This window comes from Brienomyrus brachyistius, unplaced genomic scaffold (assembly GCF_023856365.1).
Source record: "Brienomyrus brachyistius isolate T26 unplaced genomic scaffold, BBRACH_0.4 scaffold38, whole genome shotgun sequence".
NCBI classification, from domain to species: Eukaryota; Metazoa; Chordata; class Actinopteri; order Osteoglossiformes; family Mormyridae; genus Brienomyrus; species Brienomyrus brachyistius.
In genome coordinates this window covers 2,636,572-2,656,716 of record NW_026042313.1, presented here as the reverse complement: position 1 = coordinate 2,656,716, position 20,145 = coordinate 2,636,572, and positions in this window count along the sequence as shown.

The following is a 20,145-nucleotide window of genomic DNA, read 5'->3' as shown; positions in this document are numbered from 1 at the left end:
ACATGTTGGCTGATTTCCATTGATTGCACCCGGACAAGCCGGCTCCAAGACCCCAGGGTCGTCCATGACGACCCTCTCGGCCTCCAGTCAGGGGGGTACTGTAACGCCCACAGGGGCGGGGCAGCACAGCAGCAGGCAATGACCACCTATTGCCAACCCCATGATGCATACTAAGCTTTTCTTTGTCTATTGTCTCTCTCGCTTGCCTTGCCTGTTCTGTCCTGCCCTGTGTCTCGCCTGCCCTGCCTGCCTCCTTGATCCTGCCTCCCTGCCTGCCCTCTCCGTCCTGCCTTCCTGATCCTCTCTCATCATGTTCCCCATCCCTCCGTCTCCTCTGCCCGTTTCTCTGCGTAGGACTGGCTTCCCTGGCATCTGAACCTCTGTAACTAACCCGACTATTCTACTGGATTCTCCCAGTCTGCTTTGGTGTTTCCGATCTTGGCAATAAAGTTTGCTATGGCATATTGGGGTTCGCCTCTTTCCTCACAGCGGAACATGATATCTGCTCCCTGGTTTACATCTGAACTTCGGCTTTTGAAAGCCAAAGGTTGCCAACTAGAGAGGCTTTACAGAAAAACTGGACTCACTGTTCACAAAGAGATGTTCAAAGACCAAATATCATACTATCATACCATCTATTGCTCAAACCAAATCCAACTATTATTCCCATATAATTTCATCCAATAAGGGTAATACTAAGGCTCATAAGGCTCGATACTCAACAATATTACCCAACCCCTGGATGGATCCATCAGGACCATCCACCTCCTATCAACCTCCACTAGTAGCTCATTTGAACTCCACTCCCCTACTCTGACATTTTCATCCTTTCAGATTTTTTCACTGCCCTTCATAATTATTGGCACCGCTGCTTAAGATGTATTAAAAGCCTTCAAATAAATTCAATTTTAATTGCAGAAGCATACTCTCACACTGAAAATTGTAGAAAAATGTAACCATCAACTCAAGTGAATTTTAAGGGAGAAAAAAATCCCTAAGAAATAATTATTTCTCATAAAATCACCTGTTCCATAATTATTGGCACCCCTAACAATTCCTAGGAAATAAATGTAATAAAGTATTTCTGTCATTTCTACAGTAGCTTACAAAGTTGATCAGAGTATCTAGGAACATTTAATTAGTAATTCATCACTTCCTGTTTCCCTGGGGTATAAATATGACGTGACACAAAGGCCATTCCTGTTACGCACTCTTCAATATGGGAAAGACAAAGGAACACACCATTCAAGTAAGGCAGATGTGTGTCGATCTTCATAAGTCAGACAATGGCTACAAGAAAATAGCCACTCGCCTGCACCTGCCTATGTCTACTGTCAGAGGAATCATTAAGAAGTTTAAAACAACTGGAACAGTGGTAAATAAGCCTGGACGAGGACGCAAGGTTATTATGCCACCACACACAGTGAGGAGGATGGTAAGAGAAATAAAAAGTTCTCCAAAGCTCACTGTTAAAGAATTGCAACAAATGGTAGCATCTTGGGGTCACAAAGTCTCCAAAACAACCATCAGGCGCTATCTACATGCCAACAGGCTGTTTGGGAGGCATGCACGGAAAAAACCTTTTCTCACTCACAATCATAAACGCAAACATCTGGAGTTCGCTAAGCAACACTGGGGCTTCAACTGGGATCGTGTGCTTTGGTCAGATGAGACCAAGATAGAGCTTTTTGGCAACAACACTCTAAGTGGGTCTGGCGGAACACAAAAGATGAGTATGCAGAAAAGCACCTCATGCCCACTTTGAAGTATGGGTGAGGATCGGTGATGCTGTGGGCCTGTTTCTCTTCCAGAGGCCCTGGGAACCTTGTTAGGGTGCATAGCATCATGAATGCTTTGAAATACCAGGACATTTTAAATCAAAATCTAGTGGTCTCTGCCTGAAAGCTGCAGATGGGTCGTCACTGGGTCTTTCAGCAAGATAATGACCTTAAACATGTGGCCAAATCTACACAGAAATGGTTCACCAGACACAGAATCAAGCTCCTCTCATGGCCATCTCAGTCCCCACACCTCAACCCCATTGAATGCCTGTGGAGTGAGCTGAAGAGGAGAGTGCAGAGGAGAGGACCCAGGTCGCTGGTTTATTTAGAGAGATTGTGCAAAGAGGAATGGTCAAAGATCGCTCTTTCTGTATTCTCCCATCTTGTGAAACATTATAGGAGAAGGTTAGATGCTGTTTTGTTGGCAAAAGGGGATTGTACAAAGTGTTAACATCAGGGGTGCTAAAAATTGTGACACACATGATTTGATGTAAAGGAGTTATTTCTTAACGTTGGATTTATTTTCCTCTGAATAAATGCACTTGAATTAAAGGTTGGATTTTCCTCTTTTTTGTCATTGTGGTCCTATATTATTTAGAAAACAACTGAATTTATTAGAAGCTAAAGAACACATCTTAACTAGGGGTGCCCATAATTATGGAGGGCAGTGTAGTTGGAACTAAATCAGCACTATCCAATACTGATAGTTTTTCTCTAGTTATTGATAACTCATCTGTTTTCCCTTCGACACAGGTTAAGAGTCTGGGTTCGTCCTCGACAGTACCTTACCCTACCAGTCTCACGTCAATAAAATCACCCAGTCTTCATATTTCCACCTACATAATATTAGTCCTTACCTTACCCCACATTCCACTGCTATTCTTGTTAATGGCCTTGTTACCACTTGCTTGGATTACTGCAATTCTCTCCTCTGATCTTTTCAAGAAATATCTTCATAAACTTCAATTAGTTCAAAATTCAGCTGCCTGTATTATCACCCGAACCCCCTCCATCCACCACATCTCTCCCGTTCTGCACCAGCTTCACTGGCTGCCAGTTAAGTTCCGTATTGACTTTAAGATCTTGCTGTTAACATTTAAGCCCATCCACAACCTTGCCCCTTCATATCTGTCCGACTTCCTACAAATTGGCACTCCCTCTCGCAGCCTCAGATCCTCGTCCTCCATCCATTTCATTTTCCCCCTTGCCCGTCTTCAGTCACTCAGCCCCTCAGCTCTGTAACTCATTACCATCTGAGTTCAGAAACATTGACTCACTTCCACTCTTCAAATCGAAACTTAAAACCCATCTGTTCAAGCTCGCTTTCGCTCTGTGAATTGAGTTGCTTTGTCTAATTTAACCTACGTTTTATATTCCTGTATTTTTTGTATTATTATGGTTTTATTATTTATATTGTTCTTTTGCATTCACTGTACGGTGTCCATGAGTGTCTAGAAAGGTGCCTATAAATAAAATATATTATTATTATTATTATTATTATTATTATTATTACTATTATTATTATTACATGCAATGCAAAACATCGGATGCAGTGGTATAAAGCACGCCGCCATTGGACCCTAGAGCAGTGGAGACAATATTCTCTGGTGTAACAAATCGTGCTTCTCTGTCTGGCAATCTGATGGATGAATCTGGTTTTGGCGGTTACCAGGAGAACGGCACTTGCCTGACTATATTGTGTAAGGTTTGGTGGAGAGGGATTGTGGTGTGGGGTTGTTTTTCAGGGGTTGGGCTTGGCCCTTTAGTACCAGTTAAAGGGACTCTTAATGCTGCAGCATTCACAGCCATTTTGGACAATTTCATGCTCCCAACATTGTGAGAACAGTTTGGGGATGGCCCCTTCCTGTTCCACCATAACTGCGCACCAGTGCACAAAGCAAAGTCCATAAGGACATGGATGAGCGAGTCTGGTGTGGAGGAACTTGACTGGCCTGCACAGAGCCCTGACCTCAACCCAATAGAACACCTTTAGGGTGAATTAAAGCTGTGAGCCAGGCCTTCTTGTGCAACATCAGTGCCTGGCTTTACAAATACTCTCCCATAAACACAGTCCTAAACCTTGTGGACAGCCTTCCCAGAAATGTTGAAACTGTGATAGCTGTCATAGGACAATTCTATATTAAAGCCTGTGTATTAAGAACAAGATGTCATTAAAGTTGATGTTTGTGTAAAAGCAGGTATGCCTATAACTTTGGAACATATATATATAGACTAACGCATATAAACACCAGCATAGAGAGATATTAAATCAATTGATAAAAATATATACTACTATACCTGCACATTTGAGGCCGTGAAAGAACTTCCGTTTCCTGCCTTCCCCCAGTGCAGTGCAATCTATTGCACCAATCATTCATTAGAAGCCTAGGAATGTATTGTAATTTTAGCATCATGCAAATTTTAGGCTATATAAACATCTCTAGGTAGGACATGTTGTATTAATAGGTCTTGCATGCCAATCCATAGAGACTTTGTTTTATGGTGAGCATGGATATCTCACTGTGGAAGATGGCAAAGGTGTTGAAATTTTTTAGAAGAGCAAAAACAACTTGTGGATAACTTGGCAAATGGTGTCTTTACTCAGATTCTCCATATTTCCCACTGCCTAGACAAATGTTCCATGTAATGCAAACCAATCCAATGTGCCAGCAATGCAAACCAAACTCTTGCTCTGGTTATACAGGGAACTAATTGCTTTAACAGTGGATCTGGTACCCTAAACTCCCAAAGCACACTACACAGACCCCTTGGGGTACACAATCATATGCCTATTCCTGGTCCCACAGTGTGACATTTTCCCCCCTTGTGGAGTTAGCTGTCCCAAGCAATCATAAAATCCATCACAAAGTCCTTGAGACGTTGAGTGGGCTAGTGATGTCACCAAGGACGGAGATTCACAGTTCCCATGACTCCTGGGGTAACTCCATACACTGGTGTGCCCATGTCAGCACTTGGTGTGGGATGCTTTCTCAAACCTGGAGCCGGTAGGGTGCCATCCAGTCCCTGTGAGGGACCACAATATTCCATCATCTGAGAAACTGCAGGGGTAACTGATGTCAGAGAGGTGCTCCGGGATTTCTCCAGCTCCCCTCCAGTGACCGACCATTTGGGTGACTGCTCCTTCTCCCTCTGAGCACTGTGCAGCCCCTTCGGCACACCAGAATGAGAAAGTAACTATTCCGTTAGCTTTTCAGAGGTGATAATGCTCTTCCTGCAGCAATATATTGTTGTAGTGATATATCAGAGAACTACAACTAAAATTGAAAAGTACGCTGAATTAGAAGAACCTAGTACCCACAATGTATTGATGAATACAATACAACACTGTCATCATGGCAGTGTGTCATGGAAGTAACTGTCACCCTTCCAGTCTCTGTGAAGAGAGATCTGGGAAATGCCAGAAACATAAACTCCAGCCTGGCAGTGGCCTTCTCCAGACTGCTTGATTTATATGCAAGAAAAAAATAATAAAATAAAACACAGGACAGCTTAGTGAACTGATTGGTGGAGTATTAGTTAAACTCTCTGGGAACCTCATGCCCCATGCACTTCAGTGTGAATAAGATTTCAGTATCCCCTCAATCTCTACACTATACATATCAAAGTAACCCAGTCTGTCCTACTCTTCAATATGAGAGTTTTAATTTAAAGAAATGCTCTGCCTCTTGCTCTCAGAACCTTCAAGTTTGAGCTCTGGGAAGCTGCATCAACATATTATCATTACTAAGCATAATTTTCTCTCCTCTCAGCATATTGTGAATATGATTTTCACAGGGGCATTTCATTTCCCTTTGGTTTTTATCATGTGTCAGTCAAAACTTGGACGTTTGGAAACATGGAAGAAATGAAGACGATGAGGTGATGGACAAACAGTACATTCTACACCCTTTTCAGTTCATGCTGTAATCCAAATAACAGCTCAATCATAAATTTGTATATCACATATAGCCAAACTATTCATAATAATCATTTTGATTTAATGCTGTTGTTTGAACTATTTGTTGAAATGTAATGAATGGTACAATGAGCTGTAATTACAGTTGAATTTATTCAAACAGCTTAATACAAGACAATATGACATATGCTAGACTACTGGACATGAATTTGGGTTTCAGTTAGTGGATGCAGGCATTTTCCATTTTGCTGAGTAATTTCTCACAATACCCTTTTGTTCACTTCTGTAGATTTTTTCAAGGTTCATCCAGTCCATCTTTTTAAAATATCTTGGGTTTTGTCTTGATAAACTAATCAGCTAATAGTGGTTTTGATTGGGGATAAATTTATAGCAGCATTAGAGATCGCAATGGACTCTCAGACTAATTTCCTAATTGACTCTCAAATGCATAGCCTGTCAGAGCTGCAACTAAGTGAATTGCTTCCATAAAATAGGAGGGCTCTCTGCTTGATCAATTCCTTCCACCCCTTCGGTCTTGTTCCACACTGCAGCAATCCTTTGACCTGCTAATCTGATAACAACAAGAGCAACTGTAGCAGAAGCATCCTAATATTCTCACATTTGACAATGTTATCTAGTAACATCTTATATCTTATATTTGTTCTTCTTATATATTAACTAGAGATACTGTGAAATTTTAAATAAGTATTCAGTGTGAGTGTGTTGGGGGGGGGGGGGGTGACACGGTTCAGTGTGCCCCATATACAGACCCTCCTCTACTTAGGAACTTTCAACTTATAAACCTTCAGACATATGAACGAAGAGGACTGTAAGTCCAATTTTTCTTTCAGCGCACCAATTTCACCTAGTACAACATCTGGCTGCTACTGCCGCCGCACAGCAGCGTGCCGTGTGAACTCCCAGCATCCTAGTTCTTTGTACTTGCGTATACCCTTAAAATGATGTTGAATAACGACTTAAGAACATTTCAAGTTACTGTACAAATGGCCGTTCGAAACGTATCTCATTCGTAAGTAGAGGAGCATCTGTATATGGTCTTGCAAATTTGCGAAACATGACTTTTTTTTTTGGTGGTGCTGGGGTGGGGGACACATGATTGGAAGGTCACTGGTTTGAATCCCTAGGCTGGCAGACTAATGCCACCATTGGACCCTTGAGTGAAGCCCTCAACTCTTTAATGCTCCAGGGGCCTGCACTGTGTCTTCCAAGCTTACTCTCACCTGCTTTTTGTTTCTGTATCTCATGGAGAGAAAGATGGGACAAATAAAAAGACAATTTCCCTATAGGGATGAATAAAGTATCAGAAATCTATAGTAGCATTAATCATCTATGAATGGAATCTTCAGTTTTATCTTAGGTTGTCTGATATAGTAACGTCAGTAGAAGGAGTTGTGTGTACAACTGTATAAGGGCCATTTATAATAAGTAACTTCTGGAGACCAGCTGGATCTTAGATAGGATTCAGGTACCTTGGTGGCAATGCATGGTCTGATATAGGTTGTAGCTGGAGCTGACAGGAGCTGATATGCTGGGAGCCCAAATTCATTCAGCTAATTGCATTTTGAGGGAAAGAAGAAAATAGAAATTCCAATTAATAAGCCTTGTACACATTACGCTAATGTGAATGATAGGCAGTTTGAATGATTTAAATCTTTCATAGTTTGCATGTTCTCTGCTCTGGTTTTTATTTCTATTTCTATTATATCTATCCATCCATCCATTTTCCAAACCGCTTATCCTACTGGGTCGCAGGGGGTCCAGAGCCTATCGCCAGAAGCAATGGGCACGAGACAGGGAACAACCCAGGATGGGGGGCCAGCCCATCGCAGGGCACACTCACACACCATTCACTTACACATGCACTCCTATGGGCAATTTAGTAACTCCAATTAGCCTCAGCACGTGTTTGGACTGTGGGGGGAAACCAGAGTATCCGGAGGAAACCCCACGACGACATGGGGAGAACATGCAAACTCCACACACATGTAACCCAGGCGGAGACTCGAACCTGGGTCCCAGAGGTGTGAGGCAACAGTGCTAACCACTGCACCACCATGCCGCCCCTCTATTATATCTATTTCTATTGAAAATAAAATTATATATGTGGGAAAAAACAGACATACCTTCACTTGCTTTTTTTCTCAGAAGGTGGACAAGATAATGTATTTCAGCCAAAGGAGAAAAATGACAGAACATTCCATGCATGTCAGGAACAGAACCAGATGTTACTGCAGGTCTTCTGCTGGGCCTTAACATACAAAGTATCCGAACAGGACCAAACAGATAAACACTTAGGGAAACTGTAAGAAAGTAGATAGACAAAAACTTAGAGTTAGATTTATTATGTTTTCTTTCTATTTTTCTTGCTTGTGGCCTTGTGTGCATGGAAACAAGTTCCTGTAAGCAGGTTCTGTGGACAGCTTGGCAAGACATACAGAAGCTGCAGCCAATAGTGGGGAATGAAGAAATGTATTGAGACTTCTCTGCAGAAAATATCAAGGCAATATAAATCTCCCTGTGAAAGATAAACGTGGAAGCCTGCAGCCAACAGGCAAATTCTGCTTTACTAGGCAAAACAAATTCTGAACAGGCCATCACTTGAAGTTAAGCTTTCAAGAAAGCAGCTGTAAGTTGGGCATCAGCATTGCTCCACCTGAAAACGCCAGCTATGGATTCCCTAAAATGAAAAAGCACTAAGAACTTATAACTTGAACGTAAAGCTTTATTTTCAAATCTAATCAATTTCAAAGCACATTATACAACTGCAATTCAATTTTGTGGAAGGTAAAAAATGAAACTGAATGATTGGAGGTGTCCTGAAGAACCACAGAAAGGAGCATTGACCAACTGTAACAACTTGTAGCGCTTCTAAGTCAGTGGAAAAGTGTTTGAGGAAAGAAAAGGCTGGATTTTAAAAATGGTCAAAGTGGTGCATTACCAAGCAGCATACAGAGTGACTGACACAGCTCTGTAGTAGCTTTATCAATGTCTTCCCAACTATACAATCATCTTCCAAACATTTTTCCCGGCATTTCCAACGTAGCAGGAAGGTCTAATCCATCCAAATTGTATTGGGTCACATCTGGGCCTTCACCCACAGGATGAGCCCAGAATACCTCCCACATACACCAACTAGGCGGCATCCTTGTGAGCTGCCTGAACCAACTCAACTGACTCCTCTTGATCCAAAGGAACAACAGCTTTATTTTAAGGTCCTTCCAGATTTCATTCCGTTAAATACTTTGTGGGAGGCAATGAAATTTTCTTTGAAGTGAAAACCAAAATCAGACAAAGGTGTTTTCTGTGCTGAGTCAAGGGGCCCATGGTGGACTTGTGTACCTTTGAGGACTTGAGGCTCTATTTTGATTATCTAACACAAAGCATAAAGCACAACTAACATTTGTGGGCGTGTCCAAATTCATTTTTCTATTTTGATGATGGAAAAAACAGTCTTTGCACTAGTGCAAGGCACAGAAAGGTTGTCCTAACACTCTTAATTATTCAGAGGCATGCTTTGGGAGTAACATGCAATGAACCAATCGGACCTTTAAAAGGCAGCGGCGCATGATCTATGCCGGATTGTTATTACTTAATTATGCTTGTGTGTGTTTTTTTTTTATTTTTTTTATTTTGGGTCTGCAGTTCAAAAAATAAAAATAAAAGTCCAATTTTTGTTCAAAAAACAACACAAACTACAGTTTTTAAGGTGTTTTAAAATGTTCTAATAATAGGGCTGTTGTTTTTCTACATCTCACAATTTAGATTCCTTACCAGGCTACAGGTGATTCAGCTCTTCTGCCAGCTGATCCCTCCTTGCCCGCGCTGCTGCTGGCATACACTCCTTTGTTGGCATTGGCACATGCAGTTCAGCATCACGCCTTCTAAGTCCTCTAATGTGTCCTCATTTATGTCCAACAGACATCCATTATGCCTGGCAGTTACACAACATACAACATGCCACAAAAAAAATGCTGCGAACTTCGGAGGGCTGTATTGTAATGTTCCACCTGACATCTGAAATGCATTTTCAGCAATCCAAATGTCCTTTCAAATACAATATGTGCTTTATTCTGTTAATTAACTTGAATGATTTTTTTTAATGATACAGTTAATTCTTTACTTAATTGGCCTATATATTTTTTCCTATGGTGTTTCATTAAACAGTATGATTACGTGAAAGGACCAGTTGTACTCTATAATGAAACACATATAAACAAAATGAAATAAAATAACAAAAAACCATTAGTACACGTTGAGGGTGTACCTGTGTCTGTAATAACTGTCATGCACATACATGTTTCTAAAACGCGCTGCTTAAATACCGTTTAATTTAAATTTACATTTACAGCAATTGGCAGACGCCCTTAGCCAGAGCGACTTACATAAGTTTAATAATGTGCCACTGACTTTAGATGTGGATCTTTTGGTCAAAAGCACAATAACATTTCACTGTCTTAAAATAGCAATGCGCAGGTAACCTGATCACACCTTATTTAAAAAACACCACTCCTGCAAATGAAAAATGGACACAAAATCACTTGCTGTTTCGATGATGTGTGTGCATGGCATAAAAATGAGCAATGCTCTGGTATGAAACTAACAAAACCACTTTGCGGCAGTGGAAAATAGGGCCCTTGTACTTTGTAGATGACCTAACACCTATAAGCCACAGCTGTCACATGTAGGAAATGATGAGATATACAAGCACACTTGGATAGGGAGAGTTTGACAAAAAAAATACATGAACATAGAAAGATTGTATATGTCATCAACAAACATGATTAAGTGGTTACTAACTTCACCTACCTGCACAGTATCAAGATGTGGGCAGAATTAATAAGGAGAGAATATAGTGGCATTAATAGTGCCACACCTGGGAGAGGTGAGGGTGAAGAGCCTTCATTCTCCCTTGCTGAAGAAGAACTGCAGAATGCTTTTGTGTTTCATATCTTCACTCTGAGATTACAAAATGTGAATGTTTGAAATGAAGATTACAGCTGTGTCAGAAAGATTAATGGCAATGGCCTGGTGTTTCTTCCCAGAAAGCCCCAAAATATTATTAGAATTATTATCAAAATCCCTTGCGATTGTATAAGGTTTTTAAATTTAGTTAGTGCTGGGAAGGTTATGCGGAGGACAGTTGTGTAGCAAAATCATAATTGGTCAGAATTTAGTATTCACACCATTGAACTTAAGTATTAGTGAAGACTTGGAAAAACATGGATAACAGAAGTAAACAAAGAAATGGAATTTTGTTTAAATCTGAAGCCTGAATTATCCCAAATGAACAGATTAAAGTTTATCTTATTCAGTGCACGGGAGAAGATGATATTGCTTGGAAAATCGAAGAAAGAGGACTACCAAAGACAAGATGTCTATGGGAAGCCTGAAGAACCAGAAGACATCATTCTTCCAGTACAGTATGTGTTTTAGTTGGCTGCCTGGAGTCAATATTGAATGGATGGGACCTAATAAATAAATAACGTTGAAGTCAATTCCAAAATGTCTCATTTATCAGTTTCTGGTCACATGGCAGTGAAGCAAAGTGAAGCAACAATGTACAGTTTAAGAACAAAATGTCTAAAGGCTACTTAATGTATTCCCAGGTAGGAAGTCTTTGCACAATATCGTTTAAGCAAATAATTGCTTATGCACCAGTTATAACTGAGTAAAAATTCTTGTAAAAATTGGAATCGACACCATATTTTATCTTGTCAGAAATTTCAGGGAACACTCTGGCATTTATATATCAATTATTATTTATTTATATTATAGAGAATTATGTATAATCTTAATTTATTATTTTTTGGTGTTCACAAATTATTCAGTGATTTCATTACTATTCCTCATAGGTATTTCCTTGCAAGTTATGTACAACTTATGTTACACATAACATATTTTCATGGAGCTATGATCCTCTAAAGCTAAATGCAGAGCAAAAGGAATATGAATACAGCGGTGCCCGTGGTTCGCAAACACAATCCATTCCAGGAAAGTGGTCATGAACCAATTTGTACATGGACCAAGGCAATTTTTCCCATTATAAAGCATTGAAATTTTATTAATTTGTTCACAAGCTTACCAAATAATAATTTTTGTTAATTAATTTTCTGGTTTTAAAGCAAAAACTTTAAAGAAAAACACAATATAGTGTGGTGACGGGTGGATCAAGGCATCGTGGGAGCAGAGAGAGACATGGAGACTTGCTTGTCGGGGAAATCACGCTCTTTATTAGCAGTCCTTAACCCTTGTATTGTTGTTGCTAATGGTTGCGTTTCCATATTGTCACGCCTGTGTTTGCCCATGTCTTGTGTGTACCCGATCCGATCCTCGAAGGTATTCAGCGTGTGTAAATCTTCCACCATGTGTGCATCTTGCAGTTCAGCGTTTGACAACCTTGTGTTTCCCGTCTGTGTATTTGGGTCCGGTGCTCGTTGGTTGCCTGTTGTGGTCCTTCTATTTACAATTGCACGCGGGGCATGCAGGGATATGTGTCCCGCCGGTGCTACACTAGTATAATAAAAGGAATCTGGTTGAGGAATCGGGGCGGCATGGTGGTGCAGTGGTTAGCAGTTGCCTCACACCTCTGGGACCCGGGTTTGAGTCTCCGCCTGGGTTACATGTGTGTGGAGTTTGCATGTTCTCCCCATGTCATCGTGGGGTTTCCTCCGGGTACTCTGGTTTCCCCGCCACTGTCCAAAAGCATGCTGAGGCTAATTGGAGTTGCTAAATTGCTCATAGGTGTGCATGTCTGAGTGAATGGTGTGTGAGTGTGCCTTGCGATGGGCTGGCCCCCCATCCTGGGTTGTTTCCTGCCTCGTGCCCATTGCTTCCAGGATAGACTCCAGACCCCCCGCAATCCAGTAGGATAAGCGGTTTGGAAAATGGATGGATGGATGATAATACATTTTATTTATAGAGCGCTTTTCAAGGTACTCAAAGAGGCTTTACATAGAAATTGGAGATATAAAAAAGTTTAATACACATTAAAAAGAAAAGTACATAAAATCAAAAGGTTTAAAACAAAACGTATAGAAAACTTACATAGGAAGGCAGCACAAAAAAGAACAAATGAATCAACCAGATGAACACAAGCATGTGGATCAGCGAGCAGTGGTTAGAGGTTATAAGCAGATTTGAAAAGATGAATTTTGAGAAGAGACTTGAAAGTTGCCAGGTCTGTACATTGTCTGATGGGTTGTGGGAGAGAATTCCAGAGGGCAGGGGCAGCTACAGAGAAGGTTCGGTCACCCTAGGTTCGGTGCTTTGTCCTGACAGGTGGATGTACTAGGCTGGCATTGGTGGAGCGAAGGTTACGAGAAGGAATGGGGTGGTGGAGTAGTTCCGAAAGGTAGGAGGGGGCCTGGTTATGGAGGGCTTTGAAGATCAGGAGAAGACTTTTGAACTGTATATGATGGGTAATAGGAAGCCAGTGGAGGTTTTGGAGGACAGGAGTGATATGATCTCGCAATAGGGAGTGTGTGAGAAGCTGTGCTGCAAAATTTTGGATCTATTGTAATTTATTAAGCAGTTCGGAGGGTAAGCCATAAAGGATGCTGTTGCAGTAGTTGAGGCGGGATGTGATGAAGGCATTAATTAAGGTTTCAGCAGCAGAAAAGGAAAGTGATGGGCAGAGAAAAAAAGTAGATTTGGTGATGTTAATGTGGGTTACAAAGGACAAGTTGCTGTCAAAAGTGACTCCAAGGTTCTGTACATGAGGGGATGGGGTCAGGTTGGAGTGATCTAGAGAGAGGTGGAAGTTTTGTGTGAGCTCAGTGAGGGATTTGGGTCCAATGATTATCATGTCAGACTTGTTATACTTTAATTGAAGAAAGTTGACTTGCAATCCAAGCTTTTATCTCTGTAAGACAGTTGGTGAGAGTATAGTGGGTTTGGGGGGTAACAGATTTTGTGGTGATGTAAATCTGAACATTGTCTTCATAACAATGGAAGCGGAGGTTGTGGCGATGAATGATGTTTCCAAAAGAAAGGATGTAAATGACAAAAAGAAGAGGCTCCAGCAGAGGGCCTTGGTGGATGCCCTGGAACAAGGCAGCAGAAGGAGAGGAGCAATTATTGAAATGGATGAGATGTCTGTTGAGAAGGTAAGATTTTAGCCAGGAAAGAGCGGAGCCAGTGATATTGAGAGACGATTCTAGACGGGAGAGGAGGATGTTGTGATTAATAGTGTCGAAAGCTGCAGTGAGGTCAAGAAGAATGAGAATGCTGAGATGTCCGGTGTCAGAAGAGAAGAGAATGTCGTTAGTGATTTTGAGAAGGGCTGTTTCCGTGCTGTGATAAGAGTGAAATCCTGCCTGAAATATTTCAAACAGATTGTTGGAGTTTAGCTAGGTTTTTAATTGAGCTGTGACAGTGCGCTCCAAGATCTTAGACAAAAATGGGAGATTGGAAATGGGCCAAAAGTTTGCCATGATGTCGGGACTGAGACCAGGTTTCTTGAGGATTGGTGTGACAGCGGCAAGTTTAAATGAACAGAGGACAGAACAGGAACTGAGGGAGGAGTTAGTGATAGATAAAATGAGTGGAGCAATAGCTGGAAAGCAGTCTTTGATAAGGTTGGGGGGGACATGGTCAAGGATGCAAGTAGTGGTTTTTGCGCTGGAGATGATTTCAGTGAGTTCTGTAAGTGAGACAGGTGAGAACTGGGAAAACGGCTGAGAAGTGAGAGGAGGTGGGGGAAGAGGGGGTTTCTATTTTTTGTTGGAAAAATGTCAAAAAAAATCCAAGCATTTGTCAGTGGAGAATGAGTTAGACGTGCCAGTATTTGGTTTGAATAGTTTGTTTATGGTGGAAAAGAGCACCTTGGGGTTGTTGGATCCAGAATGTATAAGTTGTGAGTAGTAATTAGATCGTGCAGCAGTGAGGGCTTCCTTGTACTGTTGAAGATAGTCCTTGGATGTTTGGAGATGAACCGTTAATCCACTGTTTTTGAATAGTCTTTCAAGTCGGCGTCTATGGGATTTCATTTTGTGTAGTTAAAGAGTGTACCAGGGAGCTGAATGGGTGAAAATGGCATTTTTTTGTCTGGCAGGTGCAAGTTTCTCAAGACAGGATGAGAGTGTGTCGTTGTAGTATTTAACCAGATCATGTGGACTGTCAGACAGAGGGGGAGGAAAATATTGTAGAGTGCTTGTTAATAGACTTGAAAAAGTAGATGATGACATTGATTTGAGATTTCTGAAAGTTATGGAGCGACTTAGTTTTGAAGGTGGAGAGGGGATAGTAATGTCCATGATGACTGCCAGGTGATCTGAAATATGAAACTTAATGCTTGAGAGTTGGTGACGAGTGAGTCCAGTGGTGTAGACCAAGTCCAGTATATGGTGATGACTGTGAGTGGGGAAATTTACATGCTGAATGAAGTTGAAGCATTGAAGTAATTAAAGGAATTCCATGGCAGATTTACAGTTTGTATCATCAACATGACAGTTGAAATCACCAAGGAGGAGAACAGATGGCGATGAGGCACAAAGCTGGGTCAGAAAAGTGGAAAAGTCAGTGAAGAAGAAGGGATTAAGTTTGGGCAAGCGATAGATAAATGCAACAGTCAAAGGGGTTGGACCGGACAATTTGAAAGGAAGGTGTTCAAATGAATTTGCAATAGGGAAGGAAATGGGTGCTGTTTTTATACCCTTTCTGTAAATGGCTGCTACACCACCACCACGCTTTTCAAGGCGGGGTTTGTCGATAGTTGCTGACAGTCTTCACCTTGGCAGGGGCCATTTGGACCATGCCTTCCACAAGGACGAACCCTAAAAAGCAGATGGTGCGTCACACTTTTCAGCTTTGATGTATTTACTATTAACTAAAAGTCTCTGAAGAACCTCGTGGACAAGCTGCACATGGCCCCTTTCATTCTGTGAAAAAAATGAAGATATCGTCAAGGTAAACAAAAACAAACCAGTTAAGCATGTCCCAAAGGACCTCACTGACCACGTTTTAAGAAATTGCTGGGGTATTGTTAAGACTGAATGGCATTACAAGATACTCATAATGGCCAGTGGGCCTGTTGAATCTTCCACTCGTCACCCTCCTAGATCCTGATTAGGTGATAGGCGTTCCTTAGGTCAAGCTTTGTGAAGATCTGAAGACCTTGTAATTGGTCCAGGATGGATGATAACAACGGCAGGGAATAATGGTTCTTGATGGTGATTTCATTTAAGCCTCTGTAGTATATACAAGGGCAAAGTGAGCCATCTTCCTTCTAAAAAAAAATTTATAAACGGCTCCCACAGGAGACAACGACATCCGTATAATGCCTGCGACTAATGCCCGCCTTATATATTCCTCCATGGCAGTCCTTTCTGGTGCAGAGAGGGAGTAAAGGTGGTTAGGTGGAAGGGACGATGCCCAGCATTTATTGAATACCCCCTGTAGGTGTCACGACCAGGCTGAGCAGACAGGCGGTCGTGCGGGCAGACGGGCAAGTAGCAGGCAAGACAGGCGGAGATCGGGGTGAATAGCGGGTTTAATGTAGGAAACAGGACCGGGGAACATGTAACTAACGGGGATCTCACAACAAGACACGGGGAAGCCACAATGACCGACAAGGGATACAGGCAAGACTCGGACTTAAATGGACGGGACTGACCAAAGCAACGGGACACAGGTGGAGACGATCCGGGAAGCACACGTGGGAATTCAGGGGGCGTGGCACACATGAGGAGCCGACGAGCAGGGCATGACAGTAGGTCCTGATATTAGCAGGTACTTGGGAGAGGAAGGAGGGGACCACTTGCGACATGGTGGAGCCTAGGCAGCGAGAATGGCGTTACGGGTTGAATATTAGCTAAAATGTAGTTTTACTCATTGTAGGGCCTTCTAGTGGTAGGATGACACCATTTTATTGAGCTTCTGCATAACTGGGTTCCCAGTCCCTGTTCCAAATTTGGTTTTGATATATCAAAGTATTGCTGAGATATGGCTATTTCCTGTTTGATGACTTCAAATTTATTGGACATCCGCCATAGCATTTGATGTAGCATAATTCTTTGTATCCCTTTGGTTTCCAATTCTTTGTGAATGATGCCCACCAAATTTGGTGGTGATTGGATCAACACATTGAGGGGAGTTGGCAAAAGTACGTTTTCAAAAAAATTCAAAATGGCAGAGAATCCAATGTAGCAGAAATTATCAGCCATGGCTACATTTGAATCAGGATGACCCAATGATTCAGAAGAATCAAAAATCACAAACATGGTCAAAAGACTTCAAAAGTTATAAGCAAAAACATGTCTTGAAATTTAGCCTGATGGTGGTGCTTGAGGGATGGGTGGATACACCCTAAATTTGATGACTTACTACTGTCTTCTATCAATTTGCCAAAATTCAAAAGAAGGTACCAATGAGTTCTATGGGCTGCCATAGACTCCCATGGCAAAAAGTATAATCATGATAATAGTGAAACATTCTGACGATTACAATAGGTGGCTACTCACCTTCAGTGCTTGGCCCCTTATAAATATGAGTAATTCTTTAAAATAGGTTCATTATTTTTGCATTCTCAAAAAAAAGGTACAGATTTGTACCTTTGCATGTCTCTGGGGCTGTACACTGAAGGGTCTGTCAGTTGTACGTTTTAAGGTACAGAAATGGACTCTGGGGAACATGTCTGTACCATTGATGGTACATTAATGCTGTCCATTTCTGTACCTTAAAAAGGTACAATTACTAGGGCACAGCTCCAGTGACAAGAAAAGGTACACATTTCTTCTTCAGTCACAGACACATTCTATCCTCCCTAAATCCCTCAGCTAACAGGCTGCACAATATAACAGCCATATTCAGAAACAGCACTCTGGGCACACAGAACCAAGGATTAGTACCGCTCTCTGTCAGGTAATCATTGGCATCCAGAGCATATTCTTATAAAAGAAAATGGTGCTGATGTTATAAACTTTAATGAATGCCTGCTTGAACATCTACGTTTGAGGCATATTTTAATGAATGCAGCTGCGGAACAAGGGTTTTCTGAGGGACAAGCAATGTATTCCAGTTCAATTTGTTCAAGTTGCCTCGTAGTATATTGAAAAATTATCACGTAAACATTTTGTGTGAAATCATTTTGCGTGCTCGACACCATTCAGGTTTTTATAATATCAAAAAACCTTTAGTCAAAATGCTTTGCTAAATGTTGGAGGACAATTGAGCTACTTATGCAGATAACTGCTACATTCAATTAAAGTAATGAATATACATACATCCATCCATTTTCCAAACCGCTTATCCTACTGGGTCGTGGGGGGTCTGGAGCCTATCCCGGAAGCAATGGGCATGAGGCAGGGAACAACCCAGGATGGGGTGCCAGCCCATCGCAGGGCACACTCACACATACGGGCGATTTAGCAACTCCAATTAGCCTCAGCATGTTTTTGGACTGTGGGGGGAAACCAGAGTACCCGGAGGAAACCCCACGACGACATGGGGAGAACATGCAAACTCCACACACATGTGACCGAAGTGGAGACTTGAACCCGGGTCCCAGAGGTGTGAGGCAACAGTGCTAACCACTGCACCACCATGCCGCCCCCAATGAATATACAATAAATTTACATTTATTATAATGTATTTGCATTTGGTTATTTCTTACAACTGTGTACTTTCTGATATAGCTTTTACGACAGTGCATTTCATGAACAATTCTGAAGTTCTGCCAAACTTTATTTTCAGTCTGTAAAACCAAAGACATCAGTTCAATAATATCAGACCCATGATTCATTATTAAACACATATAATTGCTCATTAAATGTTTCATATGTATCATTGTGGGCACAGCCTTCATAGCCGCCCTACACAGCCCAGCATGAAGAAAAGGCTTATTGATGGACTTTGTCTTCATTCTTAATCACAGCTTATACCTACCTTTTGCAATGCCTTGTACTGACCTGTATGCAGGCATTAGTTGCTCCTCCTTATCCCATCTTCACCTAGTTCAGAATGCTGCAGCCCGCCTTCTAACCAGAATGCGAAGGCGTGAGCATATTACACCTGTGCTCTCAGCACTTCACTGGCTCCCTGTCCATTATAGGATTCATTTCAAAATTCTTTTATTCGTTTTCAAATCTGTACATGGTCTGGCACCTTCATATATATCGGGTCTATTAAAAGTTCATACACCATCCAGGGCTTTTAGGTCAGCTGACCAGCTCCGCCTAGTCATTCCTCCCTCTAGACTAAAAAGCAGAGGTGATCGGGCCTTTGCAGTGATTGCAGCTAAGCTGTAGGACGCGCTGCCACTGCACATACGCCTGGCTCCTTTGTTGGCTGTTTTTAAATCTCGTCTTAAAATTAATTTTTATGCCCTGGGATTCAATTCAGCGTGAATGTGTATTTTTATTTATTTATTTCATTTTTGTATGTTCTATCAGGTCATATTTCCTTGCTTGTCCAGCACTTTGGTCAGCTGTTATTGTTGTTTTTAAAGTGCGTTATAAATAAACGTGACTTAACCTTGGACCCCTAGAGGTTTTTTTTCTCATTACCTGAGAGTTTCTGGCTCCTCTCCTCTGTTGTCTTCTGGCTTTCATTATTTAATTTCTTTCCTTCCTTTTCCCCATTCTGTATTACTCTCTCTAATGGTGTTTAATGTATCACAACACATCCATGTAAACGGCTTTGGGACAACTCTGTTGTGAAAGGTGCTATATAAAAATAAATTGAATTGAATTAAATATACTGGGGTTAACAATTATAATACCTGACCAAAATGCTATTGTATGAAAAAAAGGCACAATATAAATAATATAAAGATGATAAATACAGTAGCTAAACTCTTGAGGTATTTGCATTTTAATTGCATCAACATAAGCATTATGGTTGTAATTGTATGTTTCGGTCGTAATCACTCATATTAGCATGAGAAGATTTACAAGTAACCCGTCTGCATTCAGGGCCGTGGGAACCAGTGGGAACGGACGGATGTGTATCCCCCAATATTTAATTTGGCTTCATTGCTCCCCCTAACTCCAAAGAAAAACAGACCTTTGCAGTTTGTATTATTAAACTGTGTCCCCTTCCAATATCAAACTCTCCTACGCCCTCGAGTGCATTACAAACCCTGTCATTTTACAGGAATAGATGAACACACATGAAATTATAGCGTTACAACCGAGGAAATATACGCCCTGCCTCTGTTTCAAACAGCTTTCACTAAACGGACACCAGGAAACGTTTATGGAGGATGACCACAGGAAACCAAAGAAGATCAAGTGCATAATTATTACTAAATTCGTGCTCAGTAAATATAAACATAATCTTCGTCGGAGGGAGAATATATACGCCAGTGTTCTACTGTTCACATATTAACATAACGTATTTTACTCGCTGATTAGTCTTCTAGGTTGTTTCTTGGTTTTATGTGCTGCACGGTGTAACAGTAAATAAACCCCGTCTTAAAACAGGTGCGGT